Raw genomic sequence first — 9,712 nt, 5'->3', positions numbered from 1 at the left:
TATTCTCTTGAACTGGAAGTGATGGTAGAAATTAGGTCGCATTCGTCTCAATTTTAGCCAAACGCCAGTAGCTTCATCTTTGCTGCCCTGTCTCTATTTCTCCACCCACCATTCACCCCTAACTGGCTCCCATCAGCCTCGGGCCTGCATCACTCCATCCAAGCCGCCATGGTTAAAATCACCAGTGACGGTGACCTTTGGCGAGTGTCCTTTGTACTCAGAGCAGATCTTTTGTCTGTGGAGACTCTTCCTGGGATCGAGTAACACAGCCCACCTTCCAGCACGCTCTTGGCTGCTCTATCTCCATCTGCAGACTCTCTCCTCTACCAGGCCACCAAATATCAGAGACTCTCAAGGTTCTTTCTCTCCACGTATACCCTTTCTCTAGGAATTCTCATCTGTGTCCAGTAGAATCATAGCTTTCCATCTCAGCCCAGACTTCTTGCCTGGGCTGCAAACCATGTACACCAAGCACCTTAGTGGGCGTCTCTCCATGCGGGGCTCACAGACGTTAACACTCCACAGAGCCAAAAATTAACCCCCGATCTTCTCCTCCAGCCCGGGTCCTCCCCAGCATTCCTTTTCTTACGAACTAGAACCACCATGCAGTTAGCTGGACAAACCAGGACTCTAACATATTCATCCAAACTCCTGTCTCCTTTATCCACCCATGCCAAGGTCATCCTGCACCAAGCCCTGGAGATCTCACCTCCTCAGTCTCTGTTCCAAACGTTGTCCGTCACTGGTCCTGTCCAAGCTGCCACCATGTCTGCCCCTGTGACCCCTGACCTCTCCATGTGACAAGCCTCGTCCCCTCCTGTACCTCCCAACCCAACAAAGCGATCTTCTACAAAAAGGCAAAACTGATCATGTTGCCTCCCTGCCTAAAATCCTTCCCGCTTTGCAGGCCTGAAAGACGACCTCCCATCGTTCTTAGGGTGAAGACCGCAATTCCTTACTCGGCCGTAAGACCCTGCACATGCTCCTCCCTCTCCGAGGACATCACGCCCCTTGATGGCACAGCTTCACGGCAGGAAGAGCACAGCCCTTCGCACAGCTGTTGGGGTGATGATCTGGCCGCTGGCCACCTTCACCCACAGGCTGTGCTCTTCACAAGGTCTGTTTTGCTCATATTTTATCTCTGTGCCTAGCATGATGCCTAGTCCAAACAATCCTCATGAACAAAGGAGCTAATAATTATTTCAAATGTTTCACCCCAAACCAAAGCGCACTGAACCTGAAAACTAGAACCAGGTCCCCACCAGACACCCCAAGGATGGCACTGGAAAGGCAGCTGGGGCGACGTCTCTGTGTAAAGCTACTGCTCTCCGCTTCATGTTTGCCGGAGTGATGGGGGATCATCTCTGGCTGGACCACAACTCACCGCCTCCATCAGGACAACTCTGGAGAAGCCAGCCTCCACCCCTCCTCCGCGGCCAGTCCCCGTGGCTCCAGTTAAGACCGTGAAATGTGCCTGTCTTCACGGGCAGCATAAATTATGCGTACATTACGCTCCTCTGAACCCGAGAATGGATTTAGATGTCTTGTTACTGCCCGGTGCGCACTCATGCTTTCTTTCTCTTTATTTCCATTTAAGTATGGCTGGATGGTTTGCCTCTCCTCGAATCTGAAATTGTGCTTTTCCACTGAAATGTGTTTATGAGAAGGCGAGAAAACAGTTTGACTGTAAATCTGTGGCTGAGCCTAAGCATTGGTTGGTTAAATCAAGTCCACAGTTGCTTTCATAGGAGCCGCTGACTCAAAACACAAGCCCCTGCCATTTTCTTGAAAGTGATTTGGAGTCTAGGGGTGTGACAGGGGAAGGGAGTGAGCGGGGAAAGGGTGGATTTAATGGGGCACGAGTAGGTAGGAGACAGGGCAGCATCTGGGGGGACCAGGAATACAGTCATCGTAGCCGAGAGACAGTGTCTGGACACAGGAACCCACCGTGCTTTGAGCCCAGGGACGCGGAGGTTCTACCACGAGGGGTCCAGAGGGAGAGCCGAGGCTCTCCTTCTCGTCTTCGTAAATGGCCAGATTTCTATAAAGAAATGGCTCATCCAACAGTCAAGGCTCCCTCTGGGGGCAGGTATGATAATGAGAACCAAGCGGAAGGCTGAACCGCTGGTCCTGTGGGCATCTCTCCTTTCACGTCTGCTCCACAGCAGGGAGTGGGAGGGGGAGAAAGGGGGGATAGTTCAGGCGGAGGTGGAGCGGGGTGGGCAGGAAGCCCAAGGCGGTGGCAGAACCCTGGCTGTGGACCACAGACCCCCCCGCCTGCATCCATCTCCTCCTGCCGGCGCACGCGTACGGCAAAGCCAGTTCAAAGAAGATCGTCTCCAAATTGTCCCCTGACCTGTACTTCTTTCGTGCTTTCTGGCTAATGAAATATGAGACAAACATCAAACCGCAGAAGCAAATGCCCGTGCTCTCCGACTCAGACAGTCCTCCTGATGAACATGTATAGCCACATAGTAGAGACCTGGCACTTTTTATGAGTGATAATACGGCGTTTTGCCTCTCGTCTGAAAACTTTATTTGCCCAGAAGAGTGCATTCGAGCTTTGCCCTGGTTCCTCTGCACTGGCTCCCTGGTGCTACGAGGGTAACGGTTGGAGCCCAGCCGCTGGGCGTCCCAAACCTATTAAGGGTGTTTACCACCTGACGACAAGAAAAGAGCCCCAAGATCAAGAAGACATCGTCAGAGAGGCTCATCGGCTCTCTTTCAAAGGAATAAAGGATGTGAAGTCATTAATGCTGAGGATATGAGAATCTTCAGATGCCAGCCTAATATGATATTTTGACAGATATTTGTTTCCATGAAAAGTAATGAATTTCACAAGAGAAACAGATTGGAAAATGATTAAATGGACACAGTGCTTCAGAGTGTGGCTCCCGAGACCACATTCCCTGAATAATGATGTTCTCTGCTGTGATGTGCTGTCTGGGCAGGAGCCTCCTCCAGATACATCAGGCCGATCGCGGTGGGGACATCTCCCCTGCCAGTGCCCCCGGAGAGGGGTAATGAAAGACTTCCGCAATATCTGGGATAGAACCAAGAAAAGAGTGTGTTGGGATTTCTCCGGGCAGGAGAATTTTCCAATTTCTTCTTTATTGAACTGCGACTGCCGTATTGATCCCTATATCATAGTCACATCAGTAATCCACTACCCTGTATCGAACACTTTCTAAAGTTTGCAGAGTTCCCGTCTTTTATGCTTCTTTAAGTGATAAAAGCAGAGACAGAGTCTGCTCTGGACTGGAAGTTTCTCGTGGTTCATATAGGACATTTTTCTAGGGTCTGTTCACCTGGGCCTCTATTGATAAGGTGTTTTAGTCTGTAGAAGGTTGATCTAAAGGTTAGGTCACATTCTTTAAAAACTGAAAACCTCAGCAGACCATTTCCAGATCCATCCAGTTTTCCAGCTTCTGGCATCTTCCCAGAGCAATAGCAGTTGCTGTTCAACAATTCTTCTCTTGAACTTCAGCAACTTAGCCGCTCTTGGGGCCAGCAAGGTTCCAAACTGTGAGGTTCAATGCACACTTCCTTCATGAAGTACCAGTAAGAGCCACGTCCACAGGCCAGGGCCATGGCTCCCAGACTGACACCGTGGCACTTCCGGTGGGTCTGAGCTGGGCCCCCCCGCTGGATCCTGTGAGAGTCTGGGTAACAACTTGATCACAGATTCTGCCTAATGACCACAACAGGCCACACGGTGTATGATGGACCATCTCAGGGACACAGAGGGAAGGGTTGGGGGACTCGGTTTATGGCCAGGGATGTGGCCACGCCAGCCCACCACTCACAGACGCTGGCGGAGCCCAAGTTGGGGCTTGGGGTCTTTGGGTCTGGGCTGCTTGGCCCTGGGCTGTGCTTGGAGTATCAACCGTAGATGAGGTTTTGGTATTAAGACGATCTATATAATACATTTATTTCTTGGTTTAAAGGCAGAAGTCCCATTCATGTACTTAATTAAAGCAACTACTATAGATCAAATTTTCACATTTGTAGGATGTCTCTAAAAATCTGCCCTGGGTTTGAGGATTTAACCTGCACTGTCTTTAGAACTACCTTTGAGAAAGAATGTCCCAGCTCGGTTGATCAGGGCTCTCCACCCTGGGGTCCAAAGGCAGACAACCTCCTATCCGACCCCCTGGGCGGGGGCCTCCCAGTTTTCAGCGCTGGTCAGTACAACCCCCTCGGGGTCTCCAGGAGACTTCCCCCAAATGAAGACATTGATGAGTTATCAAGAGAAACAGGCATTCATCTTTTAAAACATCCAACTTTTTAAAATGTATTAAAACTGAGATGCATATGGTTTATATACACATAAATGTGTCCGCAATTTATGCCAAGGAAGCCAGGGGAAATGTCAACTATAAATTGGGAATGTTTGGCCTTCGGTAAACAAAATATACAGTAGTGGACACGATCATAAAATTAGACTCAAGTCCTTACTGGCCGTCGTAAAGCACGGATGTAACACTAACATCAGTGACTGATTTTACAAAACAGCAAAAACACTCTGGGTGGAAACTGGTCCTTTCTCCCCAAGGCCGTGTAGGTTGTAAACTCCTCACTGCGTGGCAGGGAGGGGGCCACCCGGGAGGCAGTGACTGTCCAGGGCCTTGGGTCATTCTCCAACATCTAAAAGCCAGGTCCAGTGTGTGGTTTGCACATTTGCACCTGCCCAATAGTTACAGGGCCTCCAAGTTTCTAAATGTTTTATGAATCACTATTCTATGATTTCATAATTTTCCTTAGATTGTGATATGAAGATGAAATAAGAATGGGAGATGAAACATGGGATTTTGGAGGGAAAGGGGGCCTAAGAGCCCATTGACTTCCATTCCTCCCTCCTCCGAGCATCACAGAACCACCTTGTTGGGGGCCACAGGGGGTCCAGTTTCGTGATCCTTCCGCTAAGCTCGGCTGCTTTCCCATTAAGAACACGGTGCGTTGTGATACCTGCTACTGTGCGGTGGGACAGCCCAGATAAATGCTGGTTCCTGAATCTCCTTCTTCTCCCTTCACAGCGCAGAGGAGAAAATGGGTGACAATCTTTCCTCAGTCTCAATTTTGCCTTTTATTCTTTTATTCAAAAATATTTCTCATGCACCACATATGCGCCTGATATTTTGCTGGAATGTTCCTTGGCTCCACAGAGCAACGTCCAGCAATGAATGAATGGATGCATTTTGCTGCCCCTATTAACAAAGATGAATGGAATGATGACACCCAGGATTAGGGGACATGGGCAAACTTGATAAGAGGAGTAAAAGCTTGAGCAAAATATTTCTGGCGAGCAAACTGAAAGAAAATATTTTAAATGGCTATGCCCTTTGGCCTAGCAATTTTGCATCTAATAACCTGCAACAAGTAAATAATTAGAAATACATCTGATAACTTGAATTCAGGGGTTTTCAATACAGTACATTTTAGAGCAATGAAAAATATTAAAAGATACCTGAATATCAAGCAATAGGGGATTTCTTAAGTAAATTTTGGTATGTCTACATAATAGAATTCTATAAACCATCAAAATCCTATTATATGAGAACACTACTTGACACAAGAAAAATTCACAATGCATTGAATCTGTAAATTACTTTTTTGGGGAATTCATATTGTTACGACATTGAGTCTTCCTATCCACACGTGGTATATTTCTCCATTTACTTAGGTCTTCCTTAATAACTTTTAAAATAAATTTTTATTACTTTGTCTTATACATTAGTTTAGATTTATTCCTTGATTTTTTCAGATATACTTTGTAAGTGTTGGTTGCTGGTGTTAGAAATGCAATTTAATTCAGTAAAATGATAAAATAGCCACAGTGGCTTTCTTTTGGTGACTGTTTTCCTGGTATATCTTTTGTCCAATCTACAGAAGGATACATAGAATCACACCCTTTTTATATAAAAAAGATACCAATAAATAAAATTATAGTCACAAAAGTAGATTAAAAATCTTACCCCAAAGCGTTAATAGCCTGGGTAGCATGACCACAGGAAATTCTATGTATTTATTTACTGATTTTAGTGCTTGTGACTTTTTTTATTTTTCAAGTTTTCTGCTCTGAATATTTTTTTAATTTGAATAAATATAACAAACATTTTTATTAAAAAATGAATAGTTTTTTTCTCTGTTGGTCTCCTCTGTATCTCCCCTCCTCTAATAAACTATGAGAGCACAGAGGCATGTTTTATTTTGCAGATTCCAGACACTGGTTCCATCTGTACGTTAGAGGATATATTTCTAGAACTTAGGAATTGTCTACCCTTTTTTTGCAATTCCTCAATTACAGCCCAGTAAACATTGCCTCGTTCAAGCCCTCTCCCTGCAGCAGAGCAGGACGCTATGGGGCCTTCCCAGGGCAGTCCCTTCCCCCATACCCTCTGCTGTAGCTACCTAGATAACAGTATCTCATGCACATTCCTGAGTTGTTTTACAGATGTGAAACCCCCCCACCAAATGGAAGAAATCAACGACTTGATGACCATGAGCATGTAGCCCCCAGACCTACTGGCGCCTAAGGATTGATGATGTGAACCCCTGTGACACGGCCCTATTACCTCACTAGCAGCCAATGAGAGAATTGTGCATGAACCGATCACATACCCTGGCACCCCCCTCCCTCACCTGGACTTTAAAAATGCTTTGCTGAAACCCTTCAGAGAGCTCGGGGTTTTGTGGGGCATGAGCCAGCCGTCTCCTCGCACGGCCCTGCAATGAACCTTTCTCTGCTCCAAACGCCAGCGTTTCGGTGTGTCTGGCCTCACTGTGCGTCCGGCACACGAACCTGCACTCACATCCCTGCAACCTCCACGAAACAGCCCCTATGGCTGGGGGTGTCATATATCCACAGATATTGAATCTGGACCCCACAGAAGACAGTCGTTGTCTGTGGACAATAGAGGGGACCGATCCACCTTGTAAAGTGAAGTGAGGAATTCAGACCCAGGACAACAACCACCCTTGAGCAGGCGTGCATCACACCTGTGGGAGACAGAACAGTTGGTCCCAGCGTGCGTGTCTACCAAGAGGCCAGGAATGAATGGAAGAGCCTCTCAGGTCAGGACCTTCGGAGACGCTCCCAGAATCATCTGTCAACATGGCAAATGCATGAGATGATGAAGGGAGATGGGGGTCGCGTGTGGCCCAGGAGACCGCAGATGCCCTGAGCTGCCCATCGGAAAACCAGGTCTCCTTCTAAGGGAGGAGCAGGTAGAGAAGGAGGAGAGAAACGTGGCACTAACTGCTCCCTCCAAGGAAGCGATACACAAATTCACTCATAAAAAGGTGCAACACCAAGGGGTCAACCTCAGAAGCCCGGCTTTCCTTCTCCTGATCCATTGGCTTTACTCCCTAGTGGATGGTCAACTGGGCAGTGGCTATTTCTGGGGAGAAGGTATATTAGTCAGCTCAGGCACCAGAACAAAATATCATAGACCTGAGGGGGCTTAAGTGACAGACATATATTTTTCTACAGTTCTGGAGGCCAAGAAGTTCAAGATCAAGGTCCCTACAGATTCCGTTCTTGGTGGGGGCTCCCTCCCTAGATTGCAGATAGCCACCTTCTCACGGCATCTTCACATGATGAAGAGAGCAAACGATGGGGTCTCTTTGTCTTCTTATAAGAGCACAAATCCTATCCTGGGGCTCCAACCTCATGACCTCATCGAAACCTAATTACCTCCCAAAGGCCATCACAATGTGATGGCCTCCTAATTCCATCACATTGGGGGTTAGGACTTCAACACATAAATTAGAGGAGGTGAGGGACACACAAACATTAGTCCATAGCAGGAGATGACAAGCAGTGCCTGCCTAGACCCCTCGCCGAGCACTCAGTCGTCCACAGAGGGCTGACTGGTAGAGGATGATTCTGTATCTGCCTCCAGGGACCTCTGGATATTGGAAACAGGGGCTCTAAGAATTAATTCCAAGTTCACACCTCACCCTGAGAGCAAGCACACATGTCCTATTTCATTTCTCGTCTCAAATTATGCCCAGCGCTGCTGACTCATAGCTCTTTAACAATTAGATAATGAGGCGAAGGGACAACATAAAATGCCCCCAAAACATGCGTTAATAATGTAAAAAGTGGTGTTAATTAGCATGTTATTAATATGCAAATTCTCTTTCATTATGAAATGTAGAAAATTAAATCTCTTTCCCTGTGTAGATTACAGTCTGAGGAAATTTAACTCCAGAGCTGTCCCTTTTTCTCCTTGCTCTGGTCAGAGGGTCCCGTCTGGCTCAGCTTCTTTCTGCCAGAGGATGGGTTGCCCTGGCTTTGGTGGAACACGTGATGCTCCCGCATTTCCTCCCAAGTTGAATCCTCCTTTCCCACGAATTTTAGAGATAATCGAATTCCCAGCTCTCTTGACAGCTGTGTCTTCAGCAAATCTGAATCCAGACTTGACACAAAGATTAAATGCCCCGCTTCCTGGGACGCCAGTGCTGATCGTCCTTCCGTGATAAGATTCCCTTTCCAGGCGCCAGGGCCACGCCGAGTTGCTGTGTAGGTGCTGGTCTGTGCCGCTCGTTTTGCGTTTTGGGGATTTTTTTGTTTGTTTTGGAAAACTTGAAGAAATGTATCCCTGAGTTGTTTAATGTTCTTTATTCTGACAAGATCTAAAACTGTGCTGAAAACCCTGCTTCTCCAGGGCAGCTTCTCAGAGGCATCTGGGAAGCAGGCTTCCGGGGTAGTCCTCAGTTTGGCTCCAATAAAACTCTTTTCTCTTCTTCTTATTGATTGTTTGTTGATTATTTTCGTTGACATTGCCCTGCATTTTATCTAGCAACTGTACCCCAGTTCCGCCCACCCAGTCCTCCAGATCCCCAGCTAACCCCCCGTTTCCATCCTGCTGGACGATTCTGTGCTCCCCTGGGTCCCTCCAAGGCTGGCAGGAACCCCTCTCCTCTTATACTGAGTGAGTCCCTTCCTACTTGTTCTGGCCACAGGAAAGGTAGACGGCGTGGTGGGGGGATGGATGATGCAGGAAATCTGAGGAACTTGGTGCCGGCAGAGCCACTTCATTTGCTTCGCTGGTCTTGGGCGTCATTTATTTTCTGTTCAGGAAAGCATTTCCCGGATGGAAACATTCATTTGTTTCATTGTTCGAAGTGCCATCCACTGTCCCAGGAAAGCTCCTTCTCCAGGCCGAGGGCCCTGGACATCCTCCTCCTCTGTATGTCAGCTCTCCAAGTCACAAAAGGAAACCAGTCATGCTGACCATCTCATCATGGCTCCATAACAACCCTGTGAATTCACCTTCCTTTTTGCTACGATGACTGAATCTCCTGGACTTTATTTCTTGCTTACACTGAAGTTTTCTTCTTCCCGTCAGTTCTTCATTCATCCCCAGATGGTCTCATCAATATTACATGATTATAAGAGATCTATGTTCCCTGGACCCTGGGAAACCACGGCACTACTTTGCCGACTTGGTAAAATGAGAGAATTTTTCTCAATGTTGAGCAAAAAGGCACAGCTTTTTTTTCAATGACAATGCTATTTCAGAATTTTTTAAAGCATCATTTTTCGTGTGTGGATCTTTGACGTGAGAGAGAGCACATCAGCGCTGCAAATTACCTAACATGTTCTTTTTTTTTTTTTTTTTTTGCGGTACGCGGGCCTCTCACTGTTGTGGCCTCTCCCGTTGCGGAGCACAGGCTCCGGACGCGCAGGCCCAGCGGCCACGGC

The sequence above is a fragment of the Physeter macrocephalus genome, chromosome 20 (genome assembly GCF_002837175.3).
Source record: "Physeter macrocephalus isolate SW-GA chromosome 20, ASM283717v5, whole genome shotgun sequence".
Taxonomy (NCBI): Eukaryota; Metazoa; Chordata; class Mammalia; order Artiodactyla; family Physeteridae; genus Physeter; species Physeter macrocephalus.
This window is presented reverse-complemented; position numbering follows the sequence as displayed.